Below are 17744 nucleotides of genomic sequence, written 5' to 3' on the forward strand. Positions count from 1 at the left end.
AACTAAGTTATGAAATAATTAAGTACCTTTACTGTGTAACATCTACCTAGAGCTAAGAGTGGCCTATTTATTTGGTCCTGAGCAGCAGTTTGTTTGTTTGTTTGTTTGTTTGTTTTTGGAACCGTTGATATTATTTGCCGTTATGTAACTTGTAACCATCTCTGTATTCTTAACAGCTTATTTAAAATTGAATTAGGAATTGTGACACTGGGCTTTGTGAAAGAAAAGCTCTTTTAAAAGGTATCATTATTTATGTGTCTTCAAACAGCTGGGAAAAAATTTTGCTTGCATACAAAAATAAATAAATAAATAAATAAATTTAAGCATATCAATCGGCATAATGAAATTAGAAACTTTCAAATGATTTAATTAAGCAACTGAACTTAATGGGTGAATGTGGTTTGCCTGCGGTATGGAGACAGCTCAGCTACCCAGAATCCAATAACAGAAAAGAAACAATCAATATTTTCCCCTTCTGGGAATGGGAGTAAGTACCAGATGCCACACTGCATACATAACAGAGATCTGTCTGAAAGACCAGCATCCAGATTTTCATTAGAATGGGCAGGGAGTGTTTTTAAACTGCCAATCTGACTTAGGAACCTATGTTGCTCATAGTGAAAGTTAAACATGCAACCTGAACTTGGTCTTTTATTCCCCATGCCCCCAGGTACCTTTACCCTAACTCACTAAGTACCTTAGTAAGTATGCCCATAGGAAATGTCTTCAGTGGGAATGGAGAGTAGTCTGTGAGAACAAAGAGCCACGATACAAATGGAGTGATCCACACCACCTCCAAGTAGGGTAAGAGCAGGACCTAAAGGGACACATAAGCTTCCTTTACGCAAGGAATACCTCATGGTCCTGTTTTTAACATGCAGTACAGATAATCTAGTCCAAATGGGAAAGTGCACCAATTTTGTATGGGATTTTAATATGACTCAGAGACAGAGTATCTTAGCTTCAGCTACTCAAACTCTCTGCTCTGTCATAGAAGTCCTGCCATGACATGGGGAAAGTCGTTTAAGCTGTGCCTTGAGATCCCTCAGCCTGTAAAACAGAGGTAACAGAGCATCCCACCTCCCATTGCTGCCATGACAGGAAATACGTTAGAGACTATGAGCTGTTCAGCTTCTGATATAGCCTATAACTGATCACTGCAGTTACAATATTACCCTTAATCTAGGCCATTAGGAGTAAATTAAGACTATTCTAAGTCTGCAGTGTTTCAAGAAACAAGAGTGAGGAAGTATTCTTTAATTAAAAAGTTTTTTTTTAACATTGTGTGCTTTTTAATCATGCTAGCCTTAAACAAGAACAGCAATACAAAATCAAAATAAAGCAGAGCTTGTTGAGGCAGTACAAGTCAGAAACATTTATTCAACCAAAATATTGAAGTAATCAGAAATAGCAATTATAATAATACTGAAACAAAAATTCCTTTAAAAACTGTCACAGGTTCCTGTTTACCTATTATAAAAAATGCATTCAGCTATCCTACTCTACTGGATGTTAACATATAGGTCTTTTTTTTAAAACTCAAATTAGATTACAATGTTAGTAGGTCATAATAGAACTATTGTTCTTCTGCCATGTACATTCTTGTGCAATTCTGCTGCTGATAACAATTTAACTCTAGGAATTTGGGCTGTAGGAGAATGCAGAATCTTTATGTCAAGTCATCTAATGTATGCAAGTATAAAGAAACAATATACTTTAAAACAACAGGTGTTCAAGTAAGTATTTCTTTCCTACATTAACATTGAAGACAACGATCTCAAGCATCTTTCTGGTGAGGCAAACTCTATCAAGCACTACCCAGCCTGGTCTTTCAAATTGAAGGTGTGAGGCTCACCACTGGAAGAGAGAATAGGAGAGATATTTTTGTGCAGATATGAATTTGTCTGTGAATGTAGTGGTACCACACTGCACCTGCACACACCACATGTGATGCTCAAGTTTCCATGAGGAAAGTCTTCCCACATGAACTTGCAGGAGCTGCCACCTGCAAAAGGTGGGAGTGAGAAGAGAGATGTCCATATACTCCGCAGAACAAAGATGTCTTGTAACCTGGTGTGGAGAGGACCTGCAGCACAGGATTGTATCTGTTACTAGATGAATTGGCCACTTGAAAATAATCATAGGGAGCCTGCAGAGGTCCCTAGTAAAGGAGTATTTGCTAATTGACCTTGTTATTTTTCTGCAACCTGTAAGTGCAAAAGTATGATTTCATGGAAAACTCTGCCTTGGAAGCAGATACAGGAGATGGGCAGAAGCCTGGGCAGGATCTGGCCCCTTCCCCTGAAGCAGGGCTGGAGTGACGACGGGCCCCACCGCCTAAGCACACAGGAAGGGAGAGAGCTGCTGGCTGCGATCCTGCCCTCTGGCTAGCAGAGAGTAGATTTCATCACCCAGCCACTCCGTGACTTGTACGTGCATGGAGCCCAGTCAGCACCTCATAGGCTTGAGCACTGCATTTACAGGGCTCAGATCCTTTGACTTTGGGTGTGATTTTTTTTTTGCCAAGTCACATTCAGATCAATTCACAAGGTGAATTTACTTGTAATCCCAGGGCTGCTCCTGCCCCACAGAGCAGCTGTAGCTGAAGTTGCCAGCTCTCTGTTAAGTGTCCTTGAAAATCACCGCATACATTAAGATAAGCATGCTTTAAGCAACATCTGGCTTGTTTAACCAAGAATAAAACTATGTAATTTAAAATTTGCATAAATGCACCCAAAGCCTCTCATTCTTGTCCACATATAATCAGCCAAATGTAGCATCCTCAGCATACAGTTAACTTTCTCCCAGTAAAGCTTAATGCATCTTAAATATGGGGAGGAAATCTGTGGGTAAACTGAAGTGTCAGCAATGTCTTGCTCTTGCAGAGAAAAGCCTTGAGTTTCCATTTTTGGAGGGCTTTAAAAACATATTAGACAAACATCTGTCAAAAGTGACATGGGAATATCTCAGCCCTCCCTAGAGAAAGGAAGAGGATCAGATGACTCTGGAGGGATCACCTAACCCAGTTTTTCATTAAGTCTGCCTTAAACTACTTACCTCCAGCTGTACTTAGCGAGATGCCAATTTATACAGGCAAAAGCTAGCACCAGTCTTTGTTCACCCCCAACTCTGATAAGAGTCTCACTGGATCCGTTCAAAAAAATAGGTGAAGATTTAAGATTTTACTTACTACTATCATCAATATTAATTATCTTTTAAAATGGGTATAAAATAATAACAAATACTAAGAGCTAATTATGCCATAGGCATAAGACAGTTCTACACCCATTTACACCATTGTACTTTAGGTTTCTGACAGCAACTGCACTGTACCTTTACAAACATATATTTTGGAAGCAGTTCTTTTGCTTGTGCTGACCCATCTCCATATTACAGAATACACAGTATTACATATTTTCCCTATTTATGTTTCTACACAGATACTTACCAACACCTAGAGAGTGATTCCATGCATGAATATTAAACATTTTCTATTAAAGTTGTAGGGTGAAATACCAGTAAACTCTTCAAAAATCAGAGCAAAACCATTAGCAAAGTGTCCATGTAAGTATCTCCCCAGCTGCTAAATCATATCTAAATAATATAATATCCTTGGACAAAACTGAAGCCTGGGAAGAAAGTCTGTTGCTTGAATTATATCCAAGAAAGCAGAACCACAGCAGCTAGCTATACACAGACAGCTGCCAGGCATGCCTTTGGCAAGCTGCTACTCAGCAATCAATTAGGAATTGTTACTCTCACAGTTACACCAGGACAGAAGAGCAAAAAAATCCCAGACACTTTTACTGAACCAGAGGCCTGGAGTTAGACACATAGAATTCCTTAATTTTCAAAGGGAGCAGCAAAATGTTTCTAATTTTAGGCCCAAATATAGAACTTAGACCCTAACATTAAGCATAGGTGTATAAATACTTTGACTTTATTTAATAACTGGTATTCAAATTGATCTCGTTCATACAATCATAGAACAATATAGGTTGGAAGTGACCTTAAAGATCGTCTAGTTCCAACCCCCCTGCCATGGGCAGGGATGCTACCCACTACATCAAGTTGCGCACAGCCTTTTCCAACCTGGTCTTGAACATCTCCAGAGACGGGTCATCATTTTCTCTGGGCAAACTGATCCAGTGTCTCACCACTTTCTGAATAGAGAATTCTCCTGATGTCTAACCTAAATCTCCCCTCTTTTAGGTTAAAACCATTCCCCATTACCCTACTGCTATCTGCCCATGTAAAAAGTCACTCTCCATCTCTTCTATAAGCCCCTTTTATGTATTGAAAAGCTGCAATGAGGTCTCCCCAGAACCTTCCCTTCTTTAAGCTGAACAGCCCCAGCTCTCTCAGCTTTTCTATGTAAGAGAGGTGCTCCAGCCCCTCGATAATCTTTGTGGCCCTCCTCTGGACCCACTCGAACAGCCCACATCCTTCTTGTGCTGGGGGCCCCAGACCTGGATGCAGCACTCCAGGTGGGGCCTCACAAGGGCAGAGCAGAGGGGCACAATCCCCTCCCTCTGCCTGCTGGCCAACCTTCTGCTCATGCAGCCCAGGATGCAGTTGGCCTTCTGCGCTGCAAGCACACACCGCTGGCTCGTGTCAAGCTTTTTGTCCACTAGAATCCCCAAGTCCCTCTCCGCAGGGTTGCTCTCAGTGAGTTTTTCACCCAGTCTGTACTCATGTTTGGGATTGCCCCAACCCATGTTCAGCACCTTGCACTTGGACTTGTTGAACCTTACGTCATCCCTTCCTTCTGGTGTGTCCACTAAACCACTCATCTTGGTGTTTTTCTGCAAACTTGCTGAGGGTGCACTCGATCCCACTGTGTATGTCATTGATAAAGATAATAAACAGTACCAGTCCCAAGATGGATCCCTGAGGGACACCACTCATCATTGACCTCCACCTGGACATAGAGCCATTGACCACAACTCTCAGACTATGGCCATCCAGCCAATTCCTTATTCATCAAATAGCCCACCCTTGAAATCCATCTCTCCAATTTTGAGATCAGGATGTCATGGGGCTCATGTCAAAAGCCCTATGGAAGTCCAGGTAGATGACATCAGTCGGTCTTCCCTTGTCAACTGAGGCTGTCACTCCATCATAGGAAGGCACCAGGTTAATCAAGCATGATTTGCCTTTGGTGAAGCTGTGATGGCTATCTCAAATCACCTTCCAGCTCAAAGGTACCTTTCAACTCAAAGCACTATAATTCCATAAAGATCTGGGTGCTTACACCAAAGCCTTTTTTTTTATTATTATTATTTTTTAGCCACCAAGATCCTCTTTGAGGTGCACAGTTCCTGTGGATGACTCGTCCAGAACAATCTCCGAGACCAAAAATGCATTCAGAAGTCAAAACAAATAAAACAGCACTGGGACTCCATCAAGCAGCGAGGCAGCAAGAAGTGAGTAAACAACCAGGACAGCTTACCATGGCAATTGCCTTCCTGCTGAACCAGTCCTGTGGGCCATCCCTGAGGCTAATCTGCACAAGCTCTTCCCCTGAACTGTCACAAAGCTTAAATTATTAATATTTGTGGATCACAGCATGTCAGCGAGTACCAAAGAGCTCTTTCCCTGTAATATAAATAAGAAACAGAGCAGATCTCACTGCCATTAAGAGTCTGCTGATAAAGGCCTGGATCTTGCACTGACCTTAACCCATGCAGGTTGGCCTGTCAGCTCCCAATGAGGAGCAGCATGCAGCACCAAAGCTGGTCACATTGCTGTTGTTACACAGCCACACTCCCATATCATAGCTTCTCACTGGGGCCATTTTTTTGGAACTTTCCACCACCCCTGAATCAACTCTTGGGTTAATGGCAGGAAATTCCACTGCTGGTTAGTCATTCACAGCAGCACAATAACCACAAAGAACTACCTTGGTGACAGCCACAGATAACGTGGAGACCAATGCACAACATGTGAGAGCCTGGAACTCACAAATATCAAAACATACATCCCTTGGCTTTTACCCATCACAGGAATGACTACTTACCAAAAACACCACAGATAAAATAGGGGTAGTTATTCTCAGTTATTTACACTAATGAGTACCTATAAAGGGTGTTATGCTTTTCTAATTCTTAACATAAGAGGATAAAAGATAAAAGAATTTTCCCATAATTTGTGTGTGTGCTTTTTTTTCTGGAACGTTATGACACCACAAAGGCTTCTGCCATATCCAAGCCAAAAGCAAGTGGACATTACATTTTTTCTCTACATAATGCAACTAAAGCCTAAAAAAAAAAAAAAAAAGAAAAGAAAAAAAAAAAAAGAGAGAGAGAGAGATTTTGTCACTACCAGCAAAAAACAGAGCAACACACATAAAAAGTGGAAACAGGATAGGATCACAGCTGACCTTTTTGGCATGCTAGCTTCAACCATCACCCACAGCTGAAATATCAGAACGAGACATACCTTATACTTCATGTCTTTCTTAACTAATGGGGGTTCCTTGGCAACTTGTCAAAGACATCAGTAATACTTACACATAAACAGTACACTTGAACTTGACAATAAGGATGATAATGAAAACCTGCTCACAATGGGCTGAGTAAACAGCAGCCAGAGAGAGTCAGGGCATGCTTGGAAAACCAAAGCAGAAAGCACAATTTCAATGGAAGATGTAACGGGTGTGACCCTTTCCTCATTGAAGTCTCTGGGACTCATGATCCTGCCTGCAGGATGAATTCCAGCATGACATCCCATTGGAAGAACATGACTGGCAGCTGTAGAAGGATGTGGGATTTAATACAGATGATACAGAGAAACATACAGAGAAACATAACTTCTTTACTGAAAGGGTTGTTAGGCACTGGAACAGGCTGCCCAGGGAGGTGGTGGAGTCACCATCCCTGGAAGTCTTCAAAAGACGTTTAGATGTAGAGCTTAGGGATATGGTTTAGTGGGGACTGTTAGTGTTAGGGTAGAGGTTGGACTCGATGATCTTGAGGTCTCTTCCAACCTAGAAATTCTGTGATTCTGTGATTCTGTGGTAGTAGTTTTTGCAAATTTAAAATGACTATGGAAGCTGGAAAGTCTCATCTCTGTCACATAATCTGTCCAGCTCCACCTTGTAGAAATGCCCAAGTAGCCCATCTGCACTGAAACTGCACTACACACTGCTTCACCACCCAATTCCTCTCATTGTAAGAGACACTATCTTAATGACTTGAGATTTTCCTGTTTCAGCTTCAAGCCATTGCACCTTGTTCTTCCTTCTTCTGAGAATGTGGATAATTCCCTTTTTTCATCTATACTCTTATCTCTGCAATTATTTATAGTCAGTTATTGTAAATCTCTTGAGTCCTCCATTTATTACAGCTCTTTCAATGTCTTTTTCTACAGTATATCTTACTTTTCTATCATCTTCTGCTACTGGATTGGTAATTTCTCCCTTTTTAAAGCAATTTTCACAGTATGGGGATTAGATTACATTTACTATTCTAAATGTAGCAAGATTGCAACTATATGAACCTGGGAAAATGTGTGTGTGTCTAACAAGACAGTGAAAGACATATTCAAAAGACCCTGACAACCCTGTTTTCAAATAGCAAATAACACAGCCTAAACTTGGAAGTTTATAGAGCAAAGCTCAATGTGTTCTCAGCATCTCCCAAATACTGTTTTCCTCTTCAGTCTTGTGCCATGAAACATGAGAGCAAGCCATCATTGCTGAAATTAATGAAAGGCAATAAAAATTTCAGCATTAAAACAGGATCTCATAACAGAAACTACTAACAAAAGCCTTATTCTATGTAGGTGAGAGTGATTCCCTTTTACATGGATCAAGATGAATTTAAAAATTTAAATCATGGACCATATTTCCCTAAGAAAGGCCAAAAACATCAACAATAATATATACATGTATGTATATATGTAAATATGTACATATGTACATATATATATGCATATGTGCATATATGTGTATATGTAATACATGTGTGGCTTTACTAAGCAAAAGCATCAGTAACAGCACTGTTAGAATTGGCTAAATAATGTACAAAGACTTTTGCATTTATCTTTGGGAACAATCTTACTGTATTTTCTCACTTTTTATTTGTGAAATCAGGTTATTTTTTAATGCCTGCTGGCTTAATGATAAAATTGTTGGTGTATTTCAAGTTTTCCTAAATTTTCATTTAGAAAAAAAAAATCTGTCAAGTTACTCCTTACTAAAAATCTCTTAAATACTGTCCTCCGTATTCAGCCATATATACAGTAAGGATATATTGCAGGCTGTAGACTGCCTCTTTTATGCCCCTAGTATTTACCAAACTACCTGAGCACATGCTAATAATTAATAAGTATATTTCCTGGAAATGCATTCTGACACAAGGAAGCACTTTTATCTCCATTTTACTGGGCAGAGGCACAGCAAAACCGAGCAGTCCAAGAACACCTGGATTTTTTTTTTTTTTTTTGCGGAGGCAACCAATACATTTAACATGATGTTCGGCACCCTCACAGGTATATTAAGAAACACACACACACCAAACACAAAACAAAACAAAACAAACAAACAAAACACAAATAGACAATGCAGCTGCAAAAACCTAAGGAATGATTCATTATATGCGAATAAGATTTATAATCTTGTATCAGGAGAGAGCATACTTAATTGGTGCTGTAATGAGTAATACTAACTACAGAGATCATAATAAACTGGGGAAAAAAAAAAAAAAGGAAAACAGAGACATGGTGGAATAGCAATCATGACAAAAGCACAGCTTTGAAAGGGTACATGTCTACATTTCAAAGACAGGTACCTACAGATAAAGAGAAGTATTTGCTATGACAGTGTATGTTAATAACCTGCTAGACTTCAGTAAAAGAGATGGAAAAAAACAAACAAACAAACAAACAAATACACTTTGAGTCAAAATCAGCCTGGAAAAGGAGGGCTCTGCTGGAGCTGCATTGGAGTCTGCCAGGCCACTCCAGTTTATGGCAATGATTAGACAGGTCTATGGTATTACTAGGGAGAAATGTGTTAGGACAGGGTGTTAGTAGAAAAGACTTAAATTTCCACATAATGGACAAATACTATTGATAGCCATCAGTCCTGAATACTTCTGGATATAATTGATTGTAAAGGTCATTGCCTAGTAGCCAACAAACCCATATTGTGGTTCACGTTTGTGTCTGCTTTTCATCAATTTTCCACCAGATCTGAGGATAAGATTTGACCTGAATGACCATGGCTGACTAACTTTATCTCAAATAAAATGATATATAGAATTATTTTTTCCATTAAAAAAAAAAAAAAAAAGCTAACAGAACTGAATGGTTTTTGAGAGTTTGGAATTCCTTCAAAGGCTCATCAAATGTAGTAATAAATAAAAAAACAAAGTGCATTATGTATGTGCTGCATAAGATATAACGATTAAATATCTTCTAAGTGTAACTCTGTAACTGCATTAATACTTGATTCACTTTTGAACAGAAATAATGATGATACAGTGAAGGGTAGGACGGCTAATGTAAATGAGGATGTGGAACAAGAATCACCAAAATGAAATGGAACTGAAACTCCAGAGATCTTGCAGTGGAGTAGACAGTCCTTCTCCTAGGACACATGCTTTAAGAGAACAGAAGGGACATTGTTTATATTTAAGGAAGAAAAGAGAAGCTTGAACTGCTTGGTCATCAGACCTCCAGTCTTACCTCAATAGTATACAAGGTTTTAAGGCAAATATGGAAGACATGTTAAATTTGAATGTGCTTGGAAAACAGGAGAAAGCACAATGTGGACTTACCAGAATTAGATAGTGCCCATCTAACTTGAGTCCATTTCTTCATAAGTCATCTGAATTTTGAACAAAATATCTAGATCTAGTCTACATGCGACTCAGCAAAGCATCTGACAGTACTATACAGGAAAATATTGGTTAACCAGAAAATCCTGGCTGCTTTTGTACAAGAGTTGCCAGATGGGTAACAGATGCCTTGAAGAGAACATGATGAGTAATATTGGAAAGAAAACATCAGGTTAAAAGAGGTTACTAACAGAGTTCATCTGTGCTCAGCCATGGGACCAATTTATTTAAAATCACCACCAACAATCTAGCCACAGAAATTTGGAAGTGGATAATAAAATTAAGGACAAAAATTTGGACAGCACATTTAATAGACAACTGACATATTAAACTGAACAGCAGAAATTGCCTAAATGTCTGTTAATTGTCATACAGAAGTGCTTATCTCTCCCCTTTGATTACAGAGATAATGGGTATGTTCCCATTTCTTGAACTTCAAGTTAAATACTTAGGGTAGGTGGTTACCAACAACAGAGACCATGGAGCTATCTGATGTAGCTGGAAAAAAGGGCACAGAGTTAAGGTATTTCTAGCAAAGAGAGTATTAATGGCAGCACAGGGGGGCTGGGATGAGACTCACTCCAGAATTCTGTACATCCTGGAGGACCACCCATCTTTCTATAAGCTTGGGAAAGGTGTATTTAAGCTGGGGCTGATGATTCAAGAGGGGATGATGGTCTGAGCTGAATTGTTAGAGGCACTGTCTATCACCAGTAGAGTGCCTGATAGAATTTTCCTAGTTCAGCTTAGAAAATAGAGGGCTGAGAGAGGGCATGGTAGAATGGCACAGACACTGAAGGCGAAGATCAAACCCAAAAGAATTAGAAACAAAATGAACAGAAACAAATTTTATGTGGAAAGCAAAAGATTGTCCCAGGAATGAGATATCAGTGTACTCTTGACAAGGTTTACAGTAAACATCATTGGGGAAAGAAGCAGAAAAAAAGTTCAGGAGCCCCCATCACCAAACAACCCTCAAAAGGATTGCAACATGATGCATAATCAATTTATTGTTTCCTTATGACTTAAATTTACACAGCATGACACTAGAGTAGACTTAACCTTCCCTTCAGCCCTTCTGTTTATTATTATAAACATATATTTCTCCTTTTGAAAACATTTGCAACAAGGAAATAATTGACCTTACAAAATAAAACGTATTTATATCTATCCTGCCTAGGAATGTCCTAAAATAGCCCGGGCCAAAGAAATCTGATTTTTAATCAGCAGAATGAAAGTCAGAGTCTTGTATTCCTATAAATGGACTCATTTATATCACATTATTTAAACAGATAGAGAAACTGAATTTCATAGCATCATTTCATTCCACGGAAGCAATTCCCTTGTAAGCATGATCTAACAATATTTCAGCATGCAGAAAAATGTTATCTTGCATATAAAGACATCAGTAATAATCTACTTCAGTGTAATTCAAAATTTAAAAGAAGTGTCATTATTGCACATTGCTTCAGTTTGTAAGTCTGTCTACCACTTCTTGTAAAACACCACCTGCATCAGAGAACTTGACCATTTACCTGTCAAAACTTTTACTACTACTCAGATGATGGTAACCAAACATAAATAAATAAATAAATAATGTTAAACTCAAACATATGGAGAGTAGAAAGGCTAGTTGATGAAAATAGTAAAAGTTTGCAACACCCTGAGGGAGGAAAAATTAAATTTGCATTTAAAATATAAGTAGGCAACACAGTGTGTCAACAGATCAGTTTTGCAACAAATATGGGACAGGGAAAACACAATCCACTGTCACTTTGAAGAACTGATGAGCCCAATGTAGCTCACTAGCCATGTCCTTAGTTTACTCTTTTTCTGCTGCCAAGTGCCACAGCCTCTCCACCCAATTCACAAGAAAACTCCCCCGGTACATTTCTCCACTGCATACCCTTCTACAGAGAAACATATTTCTTCTGCATTTGTTGACCTTTTATGCAGATCAAGAACCCATTCAGAATTTTCCATATTTAGCCTAATAAACTGTAATCTGTTTCCATATTATCATCAAATCTGAACATCTCCAAAACGTTACAGATGATCTGGCCACAAGTTACTGTTAAGGGAGAGTAATATTTATTTTCATGTCTGCAATTACACCCTCATCATTTCATTATCCAATTTAAAACCTCCCCACTAGCATGAAAGAACACTATGGCCCATTGAAAACTTTTCAGTAACATTTCTTTCTATATCCCTTCTAATTTGCTACACTATATAGGCACAACACAATCTGAAGTTTTAACCTGTTTAATTAATCAATTAATCATATCTGTTATTTTTAACATACACCACCATTTTCCATCCTTTGGAAAGAACAAAAATGTTAATATCATGCCACACCAAATATACAGTCTTGGAACACATATATTAGATGCTTCTGAACTTCCACAAAGTCATTATTACTCATGAGTATACAATAAGAAAATGCAAACAAACTTCAAATTCATCTTTTTTTCCACTGGAAGTTTATAGACATACTTTTGGAGGAATTTGGATGAATCTTTTTATTAACAGGACTAGATCTCACAGAAAAAAAATAGTATATAAAATATATAATAAAACAAAATATATCAAAATATAGTTCAGCCTAACTATACTGAAAATAAATCTTGAGGTATTAGCAATTTATATTTAGTTTACTACTAAGCATATGGAATTCCCGTTACATATATGTCACACGAGGGAATGATGCTTTTAAAGAATATCTAATTTGCAAAGATAAACATAAGAAAGCAGAGGTACCCACACAGCTGCAAAATGGACACAGGTATTTTGAAACCCATATTCTCCCTACAAAGTATGTGCAGCACAGTACTGCCAATGAAACATGGATATTAGTCTAGAAAACAAAGTAAGTACTTCCAGGTTCTGATCCTACCATGTCTTTAACTGCTGTGAGGTCCTCCAATACTGTGTCCTTGCTCATATCACACATGTTAGAGCCTCACAGACAGGGGAAACCCATTAGTGACTATAAAGAGAAAAATGATAATTTACATCGCAGTGTGCTGTGCTCTTGTCCTCAGAGAAATCAGCAGCAAAATCCAATCCATGTTGGCTGGCCAAGAATTTATCCAATGTGTTTTCCATTGCAAAGAATACAACCAAAAGAGATGTTTTCTAATATTTTTCAGAGATGAACTAGCCATGTGTCTTGTACCATTAATGATAAAAAAAAATAAAAATCATAAAAAGTTGTATTAAAGAGCAACACATCAGTTCATTCTGCCTCATTTTTATAACTCAGATGGTGATAATTGGAAGGGCAGGGGGAAATGTTCGTGAATCTTAAATTTGCCCCCTTTAAATATAGCCATGAAATGATGTGGATCAGAGGGATTCATGCACATACCTATTTTAAATTATGCCCAAAGGATGCTCTCTTATGCTGTGTACATCTCCACTGAAGTCAGTTATGCAGATCCTGGCTCTGCACTTCCAAAATACAGCCACAAACACAGCTCCTTCGATTACTGCCAGGTCAGGTATGCAGCCATCTTACAAAAAAAAAGAAAAAATGTCTTTGATAGCAGCACACATTGAAGAAAATATTTTTGCTAGTGATCCTAAGGCAGGATGCTATCCCATGATATGCAGCTGTTGCTTGTTCTACCCTTGTGCCTTTCCTTTTCTTTGTTAGATTAAGTTGCTGCTGTGGACATATTCTCACTTCACATCCTTCACCAAAGGAACCGGAGGCAAAAGTTTCATTGATTTAAGACCTGAGGGTGAGTTAGTAGTCCCAGTGCTTCAGAAACGCATTTGGAAATGGAAGTTATAGGGTCTTTAAGACAAAAAGAGAAAGAAACACCAAACACGCTTAGTTCACGTATTTTACGTGTACTCCAGAAGGTCCTTTCTGTTCTTTATTTTCTTTTTCAACTTGACTTTACACTTCATAACCAAAGGGTAAATTATCCCAAAGAATCCAGGTCTGTTATAAGTCCAAGGGCATTATCAGGTGAATTGATGTTGCAAAGTCTCTTGGGCCCAATATCCACCACAGTTCTCAAAAGGACAGGTAATGTGATGCCATCTCTTGTTACTTGGGTCACTTCTCAAGGCAAAGACAATACCTGACTGGTTCATTGAGCTTCATGGCAATCTTTTCCAACTTTTTTCAAGGGGATATCACAAGATATTCAAGAATACTTACCAGTTACAGGGCTGAAAACAAAACACAGATTTGGAGGCTTCTCTATAGCAAGCAATAAGAAGCAATAATAAAACCACTACGCATAATATTTAATATCAATTTTCACTTGACTTTTTACAGTTCCAAGTGCCACAAAGATGGGGCATCCTCTTATCACAGATGAGAAGTCTATGACAAAACTTCACAACTGGTGAAACTCCATTGAATCTCTCTGCTCAGTACAGTAGAAGCCACTGTTAGAAACATGTTTTAGGAATACTTTTCTTTGATCTCTCAGCATTTTGAGAGATGGCAATCTTTTCCAACTTTTTTCAAGGGGATATCACAAGATATTCAAGAATACTTACCAGTTACAGGGCTGAAAACAAAACACAGATTTGGAGGCTTCTCTATAGCAAGCAATAAGAAGCAATAATAAAACCACTACGCATAATATTTAATATCAATTTTCACTTGACTTTTTACAGTTCCAAGTGCCACAAAGATGGGGCATCCTCTTATCACAGATGAGAAGTCTATGACAAAACTTCACAACTGGTGAAACTCCATTGAATCTCTCTGCTCAGTACAGTAGAAGCCACTGTTAGAAACATGTTTTAGGAATACTTTTCTTTGATCTCTCAGCATTTTGATCTTAGAAACTAGCTTTGGATAATGCCTAACTGTTTTTGGAAATATTAGCCTATTACTCTGAACACCATGTGTATTTATAGCGCACATTTAATAACATTATTGCAAATATGTATTAATGCAAGCTCCAGATGATGGATCTATACCATTTCTGACAGCAAGCAGAGCACTTGAGGTTGTTGTTGACTACAGGAACTTGCTTAACTGCAGTGACAATGCCAGCTTTCCCTTCAGACATCGTCTCTGCACTCCCTGAGGTAGCCCACTTTCTCACCCACCTTCCGTTTGCAGCTTCCTGACATACTGACAGCTGAAGATGTACAACACGAGCAGACATAGCAAAAACTGAAAGAGGCTCAGGGTCACACACAGAAACAGAGCAATGGTAATGCACTTCCCAGACTGATGATGAAATGACTTACAGTTGCAAAAGCCATCTTTTGTTCTCTACAAACTTCGTCACTCTCCCTAAATCTTAGGGTCTCCTGGTTGCTTTGCCCCTGTTTTATAACTAGCAGGGCTGTTTTATAACTAGCAGGTGTTCTCCCAGATGTGCGTATTCTCAACAGAAATCCAGTTGTACTCTGCTGTTCTTGTATACATCTATTCTGACTTGAGTCATTGTGTGTATGAAAAGAGACATGACACATTGCACATACTGCAGGTCCCCCCAGACACCTTCCCGTTCCCACATGAGACTTTCACAAGACTACAGCTGTGCAAAGGCACAAAACCTCAACACAGACAGCTCCCAGCTCCAAGAGATCTCACAGACCTCTGCGTAAGGCAGGCTATGTGTCCTTTTCTTACACAGGCAGAGCTCCTGTAAAGACTGAAAAAGGGAAGAGATCCTTTCCATCTGAGGTCCTCTTCTGGAGATTCCACGACAGCTGGGGGTGATCGGACTCATGCACTTACCGCTGCATCTGAACTTAGTTGAAACATAAAAAAATATTTTCAACAAGTTCTGCTTTGGAGTCCAAACCTACAGGTGTGCAAAGGTCTAGGTACATGCAAGATAGTAAGTGGCTTCCCCATCACACAGCCAGGTGAAGGCACTAATGTAGCACGGGTAATGCAGGGGACACAGACCACTTTTCTCCCCTCCAGTAAATCTGTTCCTCCCATAGACAAACCAACTCCCATCAGCTACTAGCATATACTAAGCTATGTCCAGCCATGTACTTCTGCATGACTGGGGTCTTGCTGCGTGCTGCTGAAAATGAAATATTTCTGTAATGATAACAGGGCATTTGTGAAAATGATGTTCAGTCCAAAGCACAGCAGACCATGCAACAGTGAGCACCCGACCGAAGGCAATGTGTCAGGTGGAAGATTTGCAAGAACCACATTTTCAGTGTACTGCTTACACAAAGGCATGTTCCTGAGGACCCCAGCCAACCCCTTTGTACACAACAGATTTTTCTTGTTTGAAGCAGCGTATGTTTGCAAGGTCATGGCTGTAATAGCCAATGCTACATCCAAGGCAGAACAGGAAAGCAGAGCCTTTTTTGCCCTGCTCATGACGCCATGAGGAAAGAGGGCTGTAGGGAGACAAGCGCAAGGAGTTGCTCTCTTCACATTTATACACATATCAGAAATACCAATCCCAGATGTACTTCATTTACATGAAATTAAATCCTGCCTTTTTTAGCAAGTCTCTGCTACATCAACCATTTGCCCACTTGGATGATCGTTCATTATGTGACTGCAAGAAATAATCCACTCCGACGTTATTCATGCAGTGGTGTGATTTGGCTTTAGTGGAATCATGATACAACTGGATGTGATTCAAGAAGGGCTTCACTCTGCAGATAACACATACAGAAATATGTTAAGACATACAGGAAATATGCAGTCTCAAAGAGGCTTGCTACATTAGAGGAATCATCCTCATAACTGAAAATGACTTAAAATACCAAGCTAATATTGATTTAATTCAAGACTTCACTTTCAAGGAAATAAATTGGAACCAGATCTTTAATCAATTACAGACAGGGAAGAAAGCTTTCTGAGGTTTATGTCACCGCCAAAATATTAATAGCACAGAACACAGTAATAACAATAAATAAATAAAGAACAGAGGGCCACTAAACCTCAGTTGTAAACTTTGAGAGTGCCGTGAACAAAACCACATTTGCTTTTTAAGGATCTGCCTTTTCTTTCTGCATTTCACCAAGACATAATTGGATGCTTGAAAGGCTACAGATGCAGAATAAAACTACCAATTCTCCACCTTAAAATAAAAGGTTAAGCTTGTAATTACACGACTTTGGCATATCATTTTGTGCAATTACTAATTAACTACAATCCCCCATCGCAGAATGCAGAAGTAGTGATTTTCATCCCCAACAGCAGCGCCTGCTTCGTTTAAGTCAACTTCTGCTCCAGAGGCGGGGGGAGCGGGGGGGGGGGGGGGGGGGGGGAAGAGCAGAAGCACGCAACCATGGGGGGGTGTCCAAATGGAAGAAACGCTTTTTTGGGCGAAAACCATCCCTCGGCGCGATGCCGGCACGCCTCGCAGCGCTGCCCGGACCGTGGGGCCCCGGCGACACCCCCTCCCCGTGGCGGGGCGCGGCATCGGCGCTGCGGGGGAGCAAAGGCGGAAAACAAAGCCGCCAACACCCGCACCTCCCGGCAAAGCCCCGCAACCCCCGGTACCCCCGGGCAAAACCCCGGTGTCCCCGGACAGAGCCCCCCACCTCGCTCCCACCGGGGGCAGGGTCCGGCAGCGGGGAAGCCCGGGGGAGGGGAGGGGTGGTGACCACTCACCTTGGGGCCACTCGCCGTGCCGAGCCGAGCCGTGCCGGTGTCTGCAGGTGCCGCGGAGGAGGAAGCCGGGGGCGGGCGGCGCTGGCGAGCCAACCGGGGCCCGGCGCGGCGCCGTGAGTCACCAGCGGCCGCGCAGGGCGGCCGGGCGGCTGCTATAAGAGCGCCGCGGGGACACCCTCCCCCCCGTGCGTGTCTTGGGCTCCCTCCGCTCCTCCTCGCCTCTCCGACCGCGGCGGCGGCTGCTGCCTGCCCACCCACCCCCCCAGCCTCCCTCCCCGCCTCTCCTCCCGCCCTCTCCCCCCGTCCTGTCCCCCCGGCGCGGCGCG

The 17744-nt window shown here is 40.5% G+C and overlaps 1 long non-coding RNA gene across 1 annotated transcript; it reads right to left on the minus strand.

The window, feature by feature from the left end:
* Positions 1–12091: 12091 nt before the first annotated feature.
* On the minus strand, positions 12092–17559 carry LOC113840140 (uncharacterized). Its single transcript, XR_003492890.3, has 2 exons — positions 17419–17559; positions 12092–16454 (listed from the first exon to the last, which is right to left on the minus strand). It is a non-coding gene; the product is annotated as an uncharacterized lncRNA (long non-coding RNA).
* Between the last annotated feature and the right edge of the window lie 185 nt (positions 17560–17744).

Source organism: Anas platyrhynchos, chromosome Z, assembly GCF_047663525.1.
Source record: "Anas platyrhynchos isolate ZD024472 breed Pekin duck chromosome Z, IASCAAS_PekinDuck_T2T, whole genome shotgun sequence".
NCBI lineage: Eukaryota > Metazoa > Chordata > Aves > Anseriformes > Anatidae > Anas > Anas platyrhynchos.